The following is a 21025-nucleotide window of genomic DNA, read 5'->3' on the forward strand; positions in this document are numbered from 1 at the left end:
AAAAAGAAAGGGAAGCTTGCTTTGCATCATGAATCTCAATTTCTTATATACTAGCTGATACAATTTTAGGAAATGTTTAGAAATCTTCAGTTTAGAAAGGTAAATCTAGTATACACAGAAAAAACCCCAAACACACTGGAAGACTGTCCTCTCTGCATAATTGCCAAATTTCATTTCTTTGTTGCACATACTTTAGGTTGCTAACTTTCTCATTCTACCCCCGGCAATAAGTTTGATGTCTTATTTCCTGATGTCTTTATGTCTTCTATAAAGGCAAATCCTTCTACAGGGCAAACTACAGCTTACTAATCAACTTAATTTTGTCTGCTTTCACCTGCTGCTGATCCAAGCTTCTGTGACTGAAAATATGGCCTCATTATTGTTTTCTACTCAGATATAATATTTCTTTCTGGTTTAGGTTTCTTGAGTGGGAAAAGATAGTAAAGTTGTCGTAACAAGCCTCTATGTTTGCCCTGATTTGAGGGTATAGAATCTGTAAAACACATGGGTTGTTTCACAGTTAATGCACAGTTAATTTACTAACAGGAAATAATTCGTTGGAATGTATGAATGCTATTAATTAATTGATATTATTAATATTTTTAAGTAATTAAGTTCTTTGAGAGGGAATAGCTTTGCTTAAAATTTTAAGGTGATATATTAGAGGAGCGTGTCCCACTCCAGGTTATGAGGTCTGTTGACCTTAACATCTTCCTAGATGGTATCCTGTCTCTATTTAACTATGGTTTTTGTCCTGGAGAAAAGAGATATTATATATGCCACTGCGTGTGTTGAATGTTTCCTTGGTGCCATTCTGTGGTATTTGCAGCCCTCTTTGACATTATCAAATGGATTGACATTTCAAATATTTGCAGTGCTCAGCGGGTACTAATTCAGTGAAGGTGAACCATGAGTTGTTCACAGAGTGGCACAGCAAGTGATGTGTGTCTATTTAATCACAGCTGCTGAAATGAGATCAAAAGGCACTGTGTTGTTAAACCCTTAAAGCTGCTGTCACAGTGGAGAGATCAGGAGGGGCCCACCACAGGAAGCAGAGTAAAAAACAAACTTGGACTTGTAACTAATGCAATTTGGCTCTTGGCTGTATCCTGGTGGAGATGACTAAAGGGAGACATTCAAAGGAGTGACTGTACAGGTGATGTGCACCTGGCCAAAACTCTCTCTCACACAGATATGCCCAGTGTCAGGAACACCAAGAGACATTTCTTTAAATGAATTTGTGCTATCATTCTTCCCTAGGTAAATTATGGTTTATTTTCACTTCCAGCATTATCCAATTTTACTAGTTTTCTCTCTGAAAGAGAATTTGTTCAGCTTTTAGCTGGCATTATGAACCAAGACAAGGCTTCCTGTAACCTCAGAGTTCAACCACATAAGATACTTGTTTGCCCTGGACCAAGATCTCTCTGACAGTTTTTCATTTACCTGCTGAGAGCATGTAATAATTGCGCAGCTACACTGCACAGTTTCTAGCCAGGAGAGGGCAACAGCACCTACCAGCAGCTGTACAGGAGCAGGAGAAGGCTTGGAATATGTGGGGTAGATGATGGCACAGAGGGTGAGGAAATAGATGATAAAGCAGCAAGTGGTTGCAGATGATGCACAGTGTGACGGCTCTTAGTTCCACTTAAATATTTGGTCAGGACTCTGTTACTGCTTCAAGCTCTATCTTGGCTCTTTTTTATTTAATATACTACCACATGCTAACAGTGGTGTTAGCACCAGCAAACAGAAGCTCCACTAGATAATTCAAAACAGAACCCTCCACTGAATTACATTACTTTAAATGATCACGTTCTTTACGTTTGCTGAAACAAGTAGGGATAATTATACAGAAAATGAGGTAAGGTTTTCTACTTAACTAAAGCCAAATCACCTGGCTTTTAAGATCAAATATTGAAAAAAAAAAAATCCTCACAATGAAGCACCTGTGACTTATGACTCCACACTGGTTATTTGGCTCAGTATAAAAATCTCTCCACAATATTTTATGATCTGTGTCATACAGAAGGTCAGAAGACATAATCTAATAGTCCCTTCTGGCTTTAAAATATTGGAATCAGAGTCTAAACTAGACTGCAATGGAACTCTTTCTCTGTGTGTAAAATCTAAATGCACAGAATGTTATCAGATTCAGGGCCTGTAAATGTCCAGAAACTCTCATTTCATTCCTCACACCCTTTATCTCCCTGAGAAGTGATTCCCAAATTGTAGTCCTGAAAGGGTTTTTTAAACTTCCCTTCTCCCTACTCATCCCATGTAATGCCTTCCCTTCATTCAAGTATTCTCTGCCCTCAGCTGTGAAACAGCAGACATTGCCAGTCTGAGTGGTTTACTTGAGAGCCATTCTGGTCAGGGGTTTTCTGCTTCTATGATGACTGAACACTTAGAAGAATTTTCTTCTAAGAATTTTCTTCCTTTTTTCAGTTAATTCTAAACTATTTCTTCATCACCTACCCTCATTAGGAATGCCTGGAGTTAAGCAAAGTAAAAATAATGTTTCTGATTATTTTGGCAAACATTCCAGTTGTCAGCTACCTCAAGGCAAACTCCATTGGAGGTCAGATCATACCATGAAAAATCCAGCACTGTTCTGGAGGGGAAGATGGAACTACTCTCAGAGAATTAAAACCTGTGAGTTCACCTATCCCAGTGATGCTCAAGAATTTTACAGGGCTTTTAATATTGTTTATTATTTTTCATGGAAAATTGTCTCATTGAGAACCTATCTACTTGAAGTCTCTAGTGCTTTCTGTCCTCATGTTGGAAAACATAGCTGCAAAAGTAACTAAGGACTTTATTATTTTTTATCCTCTCCTGTGAGATATTTCTGCATCTTTTTAGTCTCCAGTGGCAAACACCACCACACTGCATGGAGTATTCACTGTAAAATTAAATTAAGTGTGTGCTGGAGCACCTGAGAGCAACTGAAAATAATTGAAATGAGTTGTAAACTCTCATTATTCCCATTAAGATTTATTTCTCATAAGAAACATTATGGGGGAATTTGATGCCAACCCTTTTGATTCCTCTGGATGTGGACTGACACAGGAGTGGCCTACAAGACACTAGAACAGAACAAAACAAAAATGTACACTGCTGGTGTTGACACATAACTGAGGATGAGCTAGTAAAGGAATCAGAGGGAAGCTGAGGAAGAGACATTTCTGATGTCTTTATGTGGGAGGAGACTGAGCCCTCCACTCTCTGCCTTTGCAGCAGCTGCATTATGAATTAATAAAGAGACACTTCACGTATATGCACATGAGGTCTCCCATTAATAATTCATGAGGCCATCAGTCAAGCAGCTGTACATTCAACGCCGGAAATTGAGGTTAGGCCTGTTCTGCCCTGCTTTTTGAATTACAACCGAAGGCACAAGATGGAAGGGTAGGGGACGAGAGGATAAAACGTTTCTCAGGAAAGGGGTGGATGGGAATGAGGCATTATGACACCTTCTTCAAAAAGTAGCTGAGAAAGAGTGTTTGAAATAAAGGCATCTTGACAAGTGTGGGGGAAGGGGAATGGGAAGGCAGGACAAAATGCAAGTGATGTTTTATAGAGTTTGTCATACAGTACATCTTTGAGGTGATGTAACAATCAGTGGCAGAAAGCTACTCTGATCCTCAGATGGTAGAAATGGTGTGTACTAGCTGCACCCTGAGGAACTGTTGAGAATGTGGAAGATCATTTCTTTTTAGTAAAGGCTACATCAGGCATTTTCCTTTCTAATTATTTTTCCTGTTTACTGGAAGACAACTTTGAAAAAAATAAATAAAGGGAGAGTGTGGAAAAAAGTCTAACCCAGTCCAAACACATTTTATTTCTTCTCCAAATACTTTATTTCTGTGAGTAAATTTATAGATAAAATAATCCACAGGTTTAAGAGACAGAAATCAAAGGTGATTAAGGTTATGAATCTTCCTGTGAAATAATGGTCTATTGAAATATGAAAGCTGATTGGAATTAATATATTGTACAACTCATACATATAATAAATGCCCACAATATTGTGATCTGGTTTCTCACATTTCTCAGTTCTCAGACAATCTAATAAAGAATTTAGACAAGTTCAATATAATATCATCTTTATCTACCTTTGAAAATCTGGTCCTTCTTTTTCATGTCATTGCTTTCTGTATTTCCTCTGTTTGTAGTGCTTAATTTGCAGGATGCAATGCCACATATCATAAAATATTGTGTTGTGTTACTGCATTGAACATACCATGGTTAGGTGCTAAGTGGCAGTGCATATAATGGTACAGGGGTTGACATTCTGGTAAGATCAGTTAAGGCAGCACCTCATGTGAAGCACTGAAAGTTTTCTCAGGTCTATTTCAATGTTTGGTCTGTAATAATGCACTGCATACAATTCTGTATCTGCGCTTGAAACTTCTACTCAGCACAGCTTTCTAACTTTAGAGGTAATTAACTATTTAAACAATCTGTCTACTGAAACAGGAATCTTTTGTGGTTTAAAATAATTTAGAGACTCTAAACACAAACTTTCTGAAAGCTGTGTGCTTTGGGCTCAGTATATTCTGTTCAATATAAATGCAACAGTTTGAAATTCAGAGCTAGAACTGAAAACAAGTCTTCGTGTTCTTCCCTGGCCTTCAAAAGCTGAGTTTTCAACAAGAAAAATTTCTGGCAGAGTATACTAGTTGGGATTGCTTGCCTACCCTTATTGTTACAATAATGGAAGAGATTCTATGGTATCTACCATATGGAGATTCCATACCTACAAAGGATGGTAGATATCCTGTGATTTTTTCTGACAAATAATTACGTGTCTATTTTGGACAAGTAAGTTTTTTGATGACATGAAGAACTGCATATCAGAAAGAAAACTGCAGCCCACTAAGTAGTAATGAAACTAGCTCTATATTTGCCCTTTCTAGCAACTGTGTTTTTTCAAAATATCCATTGGGGTGAGGTGATGAGAACATATAAGAAGACAGTGAAATTTTCAACTGCAAAAAACCCTGCAGTTTTAAAATGGAATATGAATTTATTTTAAACACTAATGAGAGATATTATATATAGTTCCCTTATTTAAGAGAAATATCGTATTTCAAAAGTTACTATTATATCTCTTTTCTAATTGTGATATATATATGTCCTGTTTTTTTGATGGCCACACTATTTGCTATGCTTCCACTTTGAAGTAAGCAACTAAAACAGAAAAGTAAGAGTGTGAGCTCTGCTACTGCATCAGTTTCTGCTCCTATGGACATAGCTTTGGAAGTCAGAGAAAGGAAACCAAACATCTTGTTGGTTTTAAAATCCTACTTTGATTTCTTCAATATTGTTTTTAAGCAAAGGCAAGGAACTGGAATTAGCACACAATACCCAGTAAGGGTGAAGAGGGGAAAGTGATATTTCCTTTTTAAAACATTAAAATAAATAAGTAAATGAAATAAACTCTAAATAAAAAATAAAACTGCAGGGAAAAATATGCTCCCATAACATTTCATTTGATGTTATATAGATGTGATATGGGGAAAGGGGAGATACAAGCTCATTCGAGACCAGTTCTGCGGTCTCTTGTGGCAGTTCTAATGCCCACTTAGTAAAAAGGGTTTTTTCACTTTGTAGAAGGTTTTGAATGAACACTGTGTCTTTCCCCTTTTCCTCACATTTCAAACATGAACACGCTTCAACCTTTCTGGCTGTTGCATTCAGTTTCCCTGCAAAGCTTCAGGCCAGATTTCTGTGTCATGGCCCGGGCAGCTCCATGGACTTGGGCATCTTGTTCCTTTTCATCCTGACTTTTTTCTGCTAGCTTGTTCTAATCAACACAGCCAGAATGCTCACTGCATTGATGGATTATAGCATTTCCAGAGAGAGACTGACTCCATATGCCCACATCGCTGTTGACAACTTTCCAATTAAATTAGCACCAAAGCTTTCAAACTGTCTTTGGTCTATGGCTATTTCTGAATGCTTCCCAGGTTTTCCTTGTATTTTGGATAGTCACACAAGAAAGTTTTCATTCTTTATGCATAGAGTGGCATTGACTTAGAAGGTGTATTAGCTACAGAAACGTAAGATATGCACCACTGATCTGTTTGCAAAGCTGAGGGCAATTGGCTGTACTGGTGCACTTTTCATCTACAGCTGACTGGTAAAGTCAGCAATTTTTTTTCTGTTTATTCTCACCTTTTACAAAAATATCTGTGGAAGGTAAGCTTTTCTTTCCACAGGACACCTTTCCTGAAAAAACCTATAGAATCATCACAGAATTTCCAAGGAGAAGAGCTGGGGCAGAGTACTACTACAACATCTCTGACATGTGAAGCTGCTGGGAGCTAATTTTACCCACTAAACGACCTTACATGGTTCAGTAACAATCTGCTGCAGGAATCACTGACATGGATGATTGTTCTTTGACTTTTAACCTCCAGGTAATAGAGATTAAGTGCCACTTGGATGGAGACAATATTTTCTAACACTGAGTTTCTAATAACTACACCATTCTACAACACACACACACAAAAAAAGGAGTTTTACAATAGGAAGTTACTGATTCTTTTCTTCCTATGTTATAAGCACCATTTGCCTCTGGGAGAAATTTATTCAAATGCATTGTCCACTGAGCCTGCAAGTTTTTCTGTGTTTCGAAGTAACAATACTCAGGAAGAAATACTGTTATTATCAAACCCCATTTAAATTTCAGTTCAGAAATTTTAGTAAGGCTAGATGGTGAAAGAATATATATTCTTTCTTCCTTTAAGGAATACATAAAACCACACCTGCCAATTTAGTCATTATATGCATTCCGAGTTTGGGTTTTTTTATCAGCTAAGTAATAGCTTATTTATACTTTAAACATTTCTTATTAATTTTATTTTCTACTAAAGCATATATTGTTTTTCCTTTGGAAACAGTAATTTTTCTCTCTTTTTATTAATGTATTGTTCTCTGAAATCCTGGATAGTCTTTACTTTGTCACACAATAGAACTCAGAATTGGTCTCTTTGCATGAGTCCTGTTGTCCCCAGAGCTTCAGTGAAAGATTTCACTGTATGAGGGAAGAATGAATTTGATTTTCAGGCTGATCAGTCTCTCCCTCTCAGATGAGAAAGACAGACAAATACTTTTCCTCATCTTGTGTGGGCTGAAATTTGTGCAGTCCATCCTGAACTGATACAGCTTTCCTATACTACCCCAGAACAGCCTTCAGGAGCAAAGTTCATTTAAGACCCATGATACACATTTATTTTACTTACACTTTATTGATCTCATGTGCAATCTGCTGGACAGAAGATTACTGTATAGCTCATGCTGTGGTGAAGTACATGCAGTAACCTCATGCAGATGTTTTACAGCACATGAGATGTCTGCTGGGATGTGTCACCAATGAAGGGCCAGGGCCAGACAGCTGCTGTCATTCATACAGTGAAAGTTCCACCCAGATCACCTCTGGCAGAAAACCTCACCTGCACAGGAAAAGTCAGCTGGAGACCCAAATACATTTTTTTTCCAAGATATAGGTGCACTTATCCTCTTTAACACTTACAGTAACGATACCTATAGGCCACTGTCTGCTGTAGGGAGCAGAAAAACTTTTCCTGTTAGCGAGGTGCTTGCTAGCTCTAATTAATGTGAACTCAGACTACCTACCTGAGTTACAATTATCTGGACAATCAATAAACAGAACCAACAAGAAAGCTGTTACTTCTGCATGGGCCGAAAAATAACATCATCGATCAATACAACTGGGGAGTCTGGGTGAAGAAATAACAAAAAGTATTAATGAATAATATAAACTAGGTGGGATTTGCCTATGAAGCAATTACAGCTCTGGCTGTGGTTCAGAGTAGAAAAGTGCTCTTTTTCAGCAAGGAAGTTTATTCTCTTTTATCTGCTTAAGTGGAAGGAAAAAGTATGCTACTATCAAACTTGAATACTTAGTAGCAGTCGATGCCTTCTAAACAGCAGCTTCTGACTATAGGTTAATGCATGAAGTAAACACAAACTATAAGCAGCATCAGATTTCCTGAATTTATCCAAGTTCCTGCACTGATGACTGATCAACTCAATCTTGCATTCAGGATAGAGGGATCTTCATGTGAAGTGCAAGTATCAGTAATTACATTAACATTTAACCCCAGTAATGTTATGTTGTCATCACATCAACAAGTCTGTACAGGAAAGATGAAATTTAATGGAAAATATAGGAATTGCAAAGAAGGACAAAATGAAATTAAGTGCCTTAAAAATGCACAAAATATACCAAATAAGGAGAAAAACATGCCTTTCCTTCTCTTTCTTTGTCTTTTTTAACACATTTGCACATTCGTAGTTATAAAAATTTAATATTCATGTTTAAAACCAAAATAACACCTGACAGTAATAAGAATACATTTGTGGATCAGACACTAAGGCAATGAAGACAACCATTTATGGCCAAATTGAAAAAAAAAATTGACACCCACTTCCAACAAGATTTCAGATTTATCTCATATTAGTGAGATAAAGATGATTTTAGAGTTTGCAGTACATGGTAGAGTGATATGATTCTACTTAGTACTTGTTATTTAACATACTCACTGTATCTTACTGGTAAAAGAACCCTTTTTTTCCAATTCTATCCTGACATCCATAGGTTTATGTAGAGCAAAATAATATGAAAAGCTAGTCCTTTAACTTACATTGTAACGATTTGAGAAGCTCATGAGGGTATGAGGCTTGAGAAGTAAGCTAAAATTTTCAAAATGATTTCAATGACATTGAAAGTGACTTCAAGGTCAAGTGTCATTTTCAGAAATAGCTGAGATAATTACCATGAGTTTTAAAAAGAAGTCAATGGGAGATAAATGTCAAGTGCTTAAGTCTTACCTGCCAATGGGCCTTAAGTATTAAACTAATTTTTCAGCTTTGTCATTTCTCTCATGCTTTTCCAGAAGACTACTTTAAATATAAAGTTCCTATCAATGTATACACATCTTGATATTTCAACATATAAATACAAATTTCACTCTTTACATCACAAGATGATGTTTTCTAATATTCATCTCTATAATTTATTATTTTCGGGGGGGGGGGGAAACAGTGCTTAATAATGTTCAGCAAACTCATAGCATAGAATAAAATTTATTCAAAAGAAAGAAAAGATAATTCTTATTAATAAGTATTGTAATCTTCAAGGAGCAGGATATATGGTTTTAAGGTCAGAGAAGAGTGGAAACGACAAATAGATGTACGAACCGTCACTTTAATTTTTTTAACTCTCTGATTAGTCTCTCTCAGGAGAAATGAAGATGTCTTCTCTTCTGAAGAGAAGAAAAACATTCAGAATAAGCTCATTATCTTCTCTTTATATCACCCTTCTCCCTCCCCCGCCAATATACTGCAATATCTCGTTGACTAGAGAACGTAAAATTTACCCTTGACTTTTCTATAATTTTTAATGATTTAAGTCCATATTCATTAATTATTTTGTACATGTGATATTTTCCCCAAATCCCAGCAGTAAAAAAGTTAATTGTTTTTCCCACTTTTCCTCTGTCATTTCACCTTTTCCTTTTCTTTGGCTGCTAGGGACAGCCTATTGTTTCAGTCCTGTAAATGGATAACCAATATGTGTAAAAAAAAATCCTTGGAAAGCTAATATATCATGAAAAAATAAATGAAGCTGCTGCGTATTCCCTAGGGGATAACAGACTTCTCTTATATTTCATAGAAAATTATGGTACCTACATTCAATAGTAAAGCAATAATATTTTACTTTATCAAGTGGAGTGGTTAAATTAGGCTGGTAAGATTTCATGTTGTCTATATAAGATTTAAACTTTTGCTTTAGAATTCACATCAAAAGGACAAAGAACATGTAGATATACACTGTTTATAGGAAATTATTTTCACCTTTTTTTCACTTTTGGTATGTCTGGAGATGGAGGCTATAAAGAGGACATAATTTCTGCCCTATGACTCAAATGAGGCAGGTGTAAGATACCATAAAGTACCTGATAAAACTACTTTTTCACATTAGAAATATATAGAATTTGAAAGCAATCTGACAGATAAGAAGACATGAATCTTCAATTTATACATGAAATATCGCCATCTCACACTCTTAAATCCTTTCTGTTTAATAGTGAGTATTTCTCCTTGCCGTGAAGAAAAATGTCTTATGAAAGCATCTTTCATTTTACTCACACTGACTATTCCAAATCGCTGCATATTTTCTATAAACAATTAATATCAAGTTCACATAGTGTCTCTAAAAAGGAAAAAAAATCTTAAAATTATGAAACATAAGTGTTTGTGTGTTGGAGCACTATGGAATTATAATTTTAAGCATGACCACTTTATTTTATTATTCTGCTAATTTGTTCACTCATTCCATTTCACAGTTCTCTCTAAATCGTTTCCTTAAATTCAGGACAGTTAAGTCAGAGAGAGAGAGAAATCATTATCCTCATTGTTTCTAATATACATTGTCCAACTAATTTTCAGAACCAGCTAGTCAGTAGCCATTGATTTTCCATCTGTGCTGGAGAAGGAAATATTCCATGCTAGAGCCAGAAGTTCCAGTTTGAGTCCTTGTCTGGGCTAAAGCCCCCGAAGGAACTGGAGGTCAATCTGGACAAAGATCAAGTACTTCAAACCACAGCTGTTCTCCATGGCTTTTCTCACTTAGTTGATTTTCCAACACTGCCTTTTTCAGGAAAGAACAGTGTTAGTACAGCATGTCAATGAAGCTCATGAAAGGCTGTGCTGCATGTACTATTCAGTGTCCCTGGGTAGGTCTGGTCTCTTTGAAGAGTCTTCGCAGGATGGGAGGGAACAGTCTACAAATCAAGATTCAGCATGGATTAATAGTGCCTCTTTCTGGCCTAGTGCTCCCCTGCCAAAGGGAACTGTCAGAGACAACACAAGAGCAACACCAGGAGGGCAAGATTCAATTCCAGATTGCTCTGCAGCGTGACATACTTTATATAGTCTCACTCAGAAGAAAGTATTCTAAGGCAAAGGGAATTGGACTTCTCTGGTTAACCCCTTGTTTCTTCCACAGAAGAGTTTTCTTGCCCACCAGTACTAGTGTTTGATGAGTCTGACTCATCAGTGTTTGCTGTATAGAGAACCTCATAAATATCTTAATTTATGGTGAATTTACAGAAAAATACAGTTTTATTAGGATTTGCTGCTGGGGTTAATTTCATTGTAATTTCTATTATTTATTGAATAATTAGAGAGTTCTGTTACCCATATGATTGTTTGCAATAGTTTATAGGAGTTGTAATTGTACCTAGAATAATTGGCAATGCATTTACCTTTTTTGAGGCATCTTTTTTAAGAAGTGTACGTTTTGTTATATAATGTTTACTAAGCAGAAAAACTCACCCATTTGGAAGCAAATGTGAAAAGCTGTTGTAATATGAAATGTATTTGTGGAGGATCTTACTAATGCATAAATGTGAACAGCGATTTTGTCAGAAAGGTGAAAAAATCAGATCCTTCACTGGATGTATACCCAAAATGTTGGTTTTTTTAGAAAACAACAGATAGCTTTCATTATGCCTTTTCCTTTTTTATTTCCCTTTATTCTTCATAGATCATAAAATAAGACAATGAGCCAAATAACTCTAATATTAAAAGAAAAAAGTTCTCAATGTTTTTACTTGAAAAAAGCTGAAAACGTGAGAAATCATCTTTGAACTCTCAAATTAATCTTTTTTCTTTCACCAAATGCCTGATTAAAACAGCCAATATTTTTAATTTTGACCTAAAACCCTAAAACTGCTTTCTTTGTAGAACTGACAACACTTTCTTTAATTCTGTTGATTCTCTTCACCAACTGTGAAATAATTGTTAAGACTTTTATTGATATTCTTTCCTTGATAATATTTTACTGTAAGACTACTTGAAATTGTTGTTTGAACAAAAAAGTATTGTTAAAACTGTTTGCTGTGAAGTGCCTTTGTAAGTGTATCTAAGAATGCATTATCCATTTCATACTTCTTTTCATAAATCCATGCAATATCACATAAAATGTTTGTCCTTTAGTTTAGATTCATTCTTGTTTCTAAGGTGATCATTATATTTTTTTCTAAGAAAAAAAATATTGAATACCAGTGAAAACATTTTTAAATGTTGCAAGAAAATATTTAAAAAATTAATTAAATAATGAAACATGTTTAGAAATATCAGCATTAGGCATTGTGTTTTAAGTATCTGAACTCTAAAGCCAGATATTTATTTTAAAAAAATACATCAAAGTTGTTTAGAAGATAATTTTTTTTCTCTGCATTTTAGTATGTTGAAAATAAGAATAGGAACAAATGTTCTCCTAAACTTGAGAAAGTAAGAAAAATATTTAGCATGAAGACAAAAAACAAGGTTATAGATAATAGGATAAAATAAGTTCATTTAGAAAAAGTTTAATAAAAAGTCCTTAATTGCACTGATTTACTGATATCTAGATATTTTCACAATAAAAGTAGCCAATCACACTCTGAAGAATTCTGTAACTTAAAAGTGGGAATTTTCTGACAACTCTTAATAAGTAGTTAGTCTGCTTAAAAGCTGTAACACTGAAGTCTCAGTGGCTTAACTCCATTTGAAAATAACATGCAAGAGAATGAAAAGATTTTGGTGTCTGGGATAAGCTTATTAGTATAGTTAATGGAAATGTGAAGCAAGAACAGAAAAGATTTGTGATGCTTTCCTTGAGCCATGACATTTTTTCAGAAGAAAATGGAATAAAGAAAATAGAAAATAACACAACCTTTAAAAGCATGAAAAATCCTAAGAGATGCTTTCTATAAGCCTAAGCTAAATCTAGTGAGGATCCTTTGTGACTAAAAATTGTGGGTTTAAATGTCCAAGCATGCATGAGTAACAAAGGAAAATAATGTAGGAATGGAACACGAGAATGTTTTAATAGTTAGACAGCTATGCAGACTATAGATGTGTGTGATTGAGGGTACATGTATTTAGGTTCACCTACTAAAGCTAAAAGTTGACTTGACTCAGTGTCCTATTTTTTTGCGTAGCCCTGAAAGTTAATGTGACATTGACCATGGGTTTGCTGCCCATAACTGTGATCTGTAGTGTTCCTGCCATTTCAGCCATGTGCATAAAAATTCTTTGTCTCTAGAGCTGGGACTCTAAAAACATCAGTATTATGATTTTATGCCTCTCTATGTTTGAAGAAATTCGATTTTGTTTAAATTATATTGCTCACCAAGCACTGGGGAATCACAGAGCCTGTATACAACTGAATGTGGGAAATATGCAAGGTGTACTATCACACAAAACCTAGCACTTCACATCCAAAAGTAGTTTAGAGAAACCCACGCAATACTTAAGGAAATTAATAAGCCTTTGTCAAGCAAACTTTCCTATCTGACCATTCTGGAGCTACTCTAGTGACACCCACCACCCGAGACAGTCAGGGTTGGGACCAAAGCCCCTCCTCAGAGGGTGGGTCCAGGGAGTCCCTCGGGACTCCTTTCACACCCTGCTCCATTCAGTCATGCCAGGTCTCCTGAAACAGCAGCACAACAATTTAAGTGAGTGCCTCCAAAGTACCTGGAACAAAGGAATCCCTGGGCTTTAGACCCTCACAGTCTCTGCACAGGGTAGTCTGGGGTCTCCCATCTAAGCCATCAGCTCCTGCTCTGTCTCTGAGTGTCCAGTCACCTGGACAGGTCACAGGTCCCATGTCTTCAGTGTCACACAAAAGGTCAGTGTTCTTGCCAGGGGTTCTCACCATTTCCCACCTTGCTAAACCTACAGCTCACACTGCAACTGCATACCCAGCTACGAGTACATTCCTCAGCATCTCTAATATCTCTGCACCATCCCAAACCAATCTGAATGTCTTAATAGTATTCTTTCTACTGGTTTGGATACAAAATTTGTGTACTGCTATGCCCTGAACTAGTTAGAATTGAGGAAACTAACCAGGCTTTTTAAGGGTAGCTGAAAGAGGTTGCGCCTATTTAGTGTCACAGTTGTTTGATTCACTAAGGAAATAATTCAAATATTTCTTCAATAGGCTCAAACTTTAGATTATTTTCCTGATGGGATACAACCAGGAATCAGAGGAAGCTGAGAGATGTAATTTGCAAAGAAAATCTCAATTATCTTTGAAAGGTCATTGTGAATGGGAAAGGATCCTGAGACTTGAGAGAAGCAAATATCACTCCCATCAACATGAAGAAGAGGAAGATTCAAGAAACTAAAAGCCTTTCAGCATCACCTTGGTCTCAGGAGGTGGAGGAAATAATCCTAGAAACCATTTTCAAACACAGGAAAGACAAGGTGATTTTGAGTAGTCAGCAAAGGAAAAAACATGCTTTACTCACCTATTGATAGATATCTACAATGAGTTGAATAACTTGGTGAATGAGCTGGAATCTCTGCTGGGGGCACTACTGTTTACTGCCTTTATTAATGACATGGATAATGGGACAAAGGACATTCTCAGAATATTTCAAATTATATACATCTGGAAAGAGTGGTTGGTACAAAATATGTTCAGGGCTGGAATGACCACAACCTCTCTGAGCAATGTGTTTCAATATTTTGTTTTCCTCACAGGAAAAAAGTATAATTGCTGTACCTCAGAGGTTGATACTGCAGGCAGTACTGCTTTGGTTGTGGTGCTATTCACAGGGACCCCCACAGCTTGAAGAAATGGGCTGACAGGAGCCTCATGAAATTCAACAAGGGGAAGGACAAATTTCTGCTCCCAGTGTGTAAAACTCCATACATCAGACGGGCTGGAAACAGGCTGGAAATCAGCCTTTCGAAAAGGCCCTGTGGATCCTGTTGGACTCCAAGTTAAATATAAACTGTCAAGTGTGCCACTCTAGGGAAGAAAGCCAACAGTCTCCTGAGCTGTCTTAGATGCACTGCCAGCAGACCAAGGAAGGTGATCCTTCCCAGGGAACAGGCTGCCCAACAAAGTTTTGGAGTTTTTATCCTTGGAGATATTCAAAATCTACTTGGAAAGCTCCCTGGGCAACCTGCTGCAGCTGACCCTGTTTGAGCAGGGTACTCAGAGTAGGTGATACCTTTCAGCACCTCTCCACCTCAACTGTGGTTCTGGAATTCCTAGCTGCCAAGAGATTCTATTAAAAGCATAGATGGAAGAAAGCACAAAAAGGGACAGGGTGAAGGTCAAAATGGGTCACCCTCTGTCCTTCATCTTAGAACTGTTTCATTGTGCTAAAGGTATGCACACTGATAGACCATTGAAGTAATAAATAAAGGGAATCAGGATAGTGCAAAACCACTGTACATTAAGTCTGAAAATTGATAAAGCACAAATTGTATACAGACTGCTTGAGTTTAAGGTTATACATGATGTCATTGTTAGGCAGGAAACAGAAGAAAATGTTTGAATTTCCCTTAGGTATGGAATTCAAAGTTTTAAGAGGTAAAAAAGTCTGTATACTCCCAAGAGCACATGACAGTTATATTTAGAAAGCTTTGTGTGTATTGTATGATCTCTGTTTCTAAGACAGCAAAGTCCTGTATGCAGAACTAAGTACAGGATAATAAAACAAAATCAGACTAGAAAAATATTTCCAGTAGCTAACACTTGATCAATAGATAAAAAAAACGCCAGGAGGGGAAATGGCAAGTGTGCATTTTCAATGTTCAAATTTACTACTGTTCCTCTTCATGGCAGTGAATGTAGCTCATCTAAGACATAGTATTCATAGGCCTCAATATTCTTTCAGCTACAATTAATTTTTGTGCTACTGACCTGATTTATTTTCCACCTCTCATTTTCACTCCTGGTTTATGTTTTGAAACTAGTGAGTGTCAATAGGTAAAATTAGCACTCTTTCTCTGGCTTTTCTCTGCCTGTGTTATAGTTCTCTAATGCTATAAAAAAAGAACACATCTTGGTGATTTATATGTATTTATAAACTAATCTTGGGAAAACTATAATGTGCCAATGTTACTAACTCCTACTATTAACAAAGGCTTTCAATAGGAAACTTCAGCATTATGAAGAGAATGTGTAAATTTCAAAGACTGCCTGAGTCTGCTGGGGAATATCACATGGAGTAACTCAGCACCAGATACAGAAAAAACAGCCTTAATAAGCATCCCTACACGCAGGAGAATGGAAAGAAAAAGCTGAAAACAGTATTGCTGGATTTCTGAGAGTGTTTCAGAAAACAATACTGCTTTGTGTGATTATGTAGTCTGGCTTTTCCAGGAGTGTGGTCCAGGGAGAAGGTTCAGCCTATTCAATTTGCTTAGATTCTTTCCTCTTGTTATATTACCTGTGGACAAGGCACTAGGACTGTAATGGGATTTTTGAAGCACTGATATTTTCATTTTTAGTATTATTTTTTTTCTCTGGGTTTTGGGGGGCTTTTTTGTTTTGTGTTGGTTTTTTTGGTTGCTGTTTTTGGGGTTTTGTTTTTGGTTTTGGTTTTTGTGTTTGTTTGGTTGGTTGGTTGGTTGGATTTTTTTCTCCTGTTTCTCACTTTTGTTTTGTTGTGTTCTAAATTACTCTTCCAAAGCCCACATGTATACAGAATGCATGCTTAGCTGGAAGCAATTCCAGCTAAAAATTAGTTCCTTCTGTCTCATTATCCTACTATTTCATGCATCTCTGAAACTCTGCATTATACTCTAAAAAGCTTCCTAGAGGAGATTTGTTGCCATAAGGCATCAATCAACATAACTTGTGATTAACCTCAAACTACAGAATAAAAGTATGTCAAAACCTTCTCATGTAAATGGCTTGATGTGTAGAGCTCAGACATTTACCATGCCAGATTCCATTTATATTTATATTGATCTATTAGCTGTCCTGGCATTCCGAGTGGAGATAAAACCCTACAAAAAAGATTTTGCTGAACTCAATACGACAGATTGTGGTAAGTGAGAAAAACCAAACTAAAATCTCTTATGGAGGCAATTTCACATTGCCTGGAGTTGCTACTTCTGCAGCATTATATTGTTGTGTTGGGACACGTCTGGGCAGGTGGCTTTCAGAGAAAAGACAAAGCCACGGAAAAAGAAAGAGAGGACTCAAACTGTAGGCAGGCAGATGCTACATGAAGAAATGTCATTCTTATCAAGCAGTCAATAGAAAATGGAAAAGAATTTCAAAGACCTGAAGAAATCATGCATGGAAGAGAAAATGAAGAAGTAGATTAGTACAATGCTGTAAATCATTTCCCAGAGCCTCAGGATAAATGAACTAATCCTTCTCATCTCAATGCCAAATATGCATAATTTGAAAAGAAGAATAACTTGCTTAAAGCATTTTTCAACATTTATTGAGTAACAGATGAAAAGTATGGCAGCTATAACTAGGTGCTCTTTAAATTGTACATTTCTACAAAGTATTTAATTTACTTAACAGCTTTGATAAGGTCTTACAGGAGACTGATCCTTAACAGATCTGGGGTGAAAGGTAAATGCTAATATAATTTAAAATTAGTAAAGTGAAAGATAGACAAAGAAGCCAAGACTAGGTATTACTAAGAGTAGGTAACACTTAACTAGTGTTAAGTTAAGCAAGGAAGGAATCAAACAATTAATTGCTGAAGATTATAGCCACAGTCACTTCTGCTTACAACATATATTGATGGTGGGAAAGACTCACCAACAGTCAGTCAGACAGAGATATTTCTGATTCCTACTGGATTTTTCTTTTGTGAAAGACCTTTTTTGGTGTTTCCCTCCAGAAATGCTTATGCTTTTTCTGTTCCCTGTCACAGCCCAAGGTGTCTCCTTAGCCTTGAGATCACCTCAGGAGGACATAAAGATGGTCTGGAACCCAGCTCTTTCCGATGCCTGCTGATGAGAGACTGCAGGAGGCTGTTCTTAGAGGTTTTCATGGTTGTTTATTGTATCTTATCTCAGGAATGCTTTGTCCAGCTAACAGCGATCTGTCTAGCTAGACTTCCAGGGCAGAATCTGCCTGGTAGAGGCACCCACATTCCCTGTTTCTGCTCTTTGGTCTTCCTTTATCAAATAGCATTCCAATTCACCTTTGATTTCATTAATATTTTAGTTTTACATCTGAAAAACCTCCTTCTACTGAACAACTGAACAAATTTCCTCTTCTGATATCAAAAGAAACAAGTACTGCTGAAGTGACGGACATCTTTTTAATCAGTGATATATTACATGGGGGAGGAATGAATTTGGGTTCCTGTATTTGTTCACCATAAGTCCCACTAATCACTAAGAAACACAAATGCGTGTAAAAATAGAATTTGTTATAAAAGAAATGTCAGACTTCCTAAGAAATTTACAATTTCAAACAGATTTAATTTCATGATTTTGGAGAGCACTTTAAAGACAGCACCAAAATTTGATATCAGGTGATAATCATCTGGTTCCTCACTTTTTTCCTATGCTTTGGGCCTTTCTTTTCCTTTTTCTTGCTGGGCATTCTTAATAGATAGTTGAATTTTATCAAGGAATGTAAGCATATTTTGCTTACGTAAGTAAGACATGCATTCTAAGACTATATGTATACAAAACCAAAATCAACCAACAAACCTACTAAGCAAACAGATTCTCAAGCATTTCCAGCCTGAAAAATATTTGCATTCAGTGCTTTCAGATGCTTTTGAACTATGTGCAAATTCTTGATCAACATCCAGACAAATCATTAATACTGGAAACAATTTAATCCAGTAATCCAATTGTTTGCTACAGATACCTCCTTCAGCCCTAGGCACAGGAATAACTGACAAATTAGACAACATGCATAATGCAGACATAAAGATGAACAGTAATTCAGCTGCTGCTCAATTCTATATTATATATTACAAACTGTAGGGAATTAAATTAAATTTCAAAGCAACATGGCTTTAATGGTTGCATGTCTGCTATGTTACTCCTGCTAATGCATTATTATTCCACACAGTTTTATCTTCTAGCATGGTTTTTTTCATTTGGTGATAATTTCTCTTAAAATCATAGTCCTTGCTACAAATTTTGCTTCTGCTGCTCAAAATCCTAGGTGAACACCTCACATAAAGGCATTCAGTCCTTGATTTTGAGAGCTCTAGTCTGAAGATACCATATTATTTAAAATCTGCTCCATAAAAATCAGCAATATTTTAACTGAATTTAGTGGGGAAACACAGTGATGGAAATCCAATGTAATCTGCATTAATTTTTAATTAATTTTAATTAATTTTTTCATTTTTATAATTCACCTTTTAAATATGTGCCAATTCTAAATTCCTTGTTTAAAGGTACATTTATTGCTTCAACATTTAGAATTTTGAGATTTTTTTTTTTTACTATTTATTAATTGTGAACTATCTTCTATGTCAGCATATATCTGGTCCTCTACTGTGTGGTTGATTTTTTTTTTTAATAGCAGGAAAATTAACTAGAACTAGTTTGCAGTCATTATGGATGTAAAAATTTGAGTAGGTTAGGGTTCAACAATCAGGGATTTGTAAAAATATTATATATCACGCAACATTTAAGAGATTTAAATTCAGTCTCTGACTCTTCAGGAAATGTAAACAAAAAATGTATGAATTTAAAATGCAGTTATTAGGAAGATTTTTGTGGACTATCCAGGTATATATGTTGCTGTTCTTTGATAGGTCAAACTTGTACTCTCTGAGATGTGTTTAGTTATTCCTGATTCTGGTTTCAATTCAGGCACTACAGGGTACTGCTCCACTTTACTCTCCATGCTCTTTTTTCCTCTCAGAAGAAGGAAAAGGGAGCTGTGGAAAAGGAACTGGTGGGAAAGGGATGCTGATGTCCTTGCCTGATGAGGAAACTGCAACAAAAACATGAGCTTGAGCTATAGGAATGGGGAGCTAAACCCTACTTCATGCTTAGTGTCTCTAAAATCATGATAACTCTTGTGTGTTTTCTGCAAGCAAATGAAGCTGAAATTCCCACTAACTCATACACAGAGAACTACTGTACCCCTTTGAAAATGCTGTATTCCTTTTAGCTTTGTTGTTGCTGTGTATCTGGCCTCTTTGATCTTTTTTTTTTTTTTATTTTCCTTCACTGTAAAGCTTCCTCTCTTGGCTTCACAAAAGTAAAAGAAACCAACAGAAGGCTTTCAGATTTAATTTGAAACATTTCTAATTTTGAGTTTCATCGGTCAAATCCTCTGATCTGATTTTCTCATCCCTTCAGACTCTTCATCATCTCAAAGGAAAACAGTTCTCAGGCCACAGGACTACATCTATAAATCTTCAAAATCCTGTATCTAGGGCTGTCTCATCCCTTGTAAAACTGGAGCTTTGCATAGGTGAGTGATCATCTCTGCCCTAATAAAGTTGGTAATGTAGTTTGAAATGGAATTTGTTTCCTCCTTTTTTGGAAGAAGCTATGCTGTTTGAAAAGGAAGTACAGGCCATTTGTTTGACAGCTACTCCATTATATTATAGCTCAGCCTTCTTGTATTCATACAAAAAGTAAAATGTGAAATAGTAATAATAAAAAATAAAAAAAAAAAAGCCAAAAGAACCAAAAATATACAGTAATTACACAAGAAAATGGGAAGACTAATATTTTTATCTGATTTTGCCAAGCAAAGTCTTCCTGAGAAATAATTTTCTAGACAAAATCAAATTCTACTGTTGCATTTCATATGGGTCTTAAGGCGCTGTTACATAAGCTGAAGGCCAACTACATATTTAATACCTCACTTCAAGCTGCTATTGTACAATAGAAACCCTTATAAATAAACTATTATTCATGGAACAGTATTTGACTGTATAATGAAGTCATGGATAGACTTACATCTACTCAAAATGCCTTTAATGCATTTGGTAACTAGCATGGTTTCATTGTCTTGCCATTAAACAACTTCCAGACATAAGGATTAGAAAAAACAATCTTTTTTCTACTGCATGTAGAGATATTGAAGTGCAGCAGGAATTAAACCCACTATTCTACATCTTGGTTGAGGCAAAACATTGGTAAGCTGCAGTCCACAAGTGTCTATTTGACTTATCTTGGTTGAGTATTCTCCAGCCATGCTGTGTTTCCCTACAAAAACTCCTGTGAGAACATG

This window comes from Erithacus rubecula (assembly GCF_903797595.1).
Source record: "Erithacus rubecula genome assembly, chromosome: 2".
Classification (NCBI taxonomy): domain Eukaryota; kingdom Metazoa; phylum Chordata; class Aves; order Passeriformes; family Muscicapidae; genus Erithacus; species Erithacus rubecula.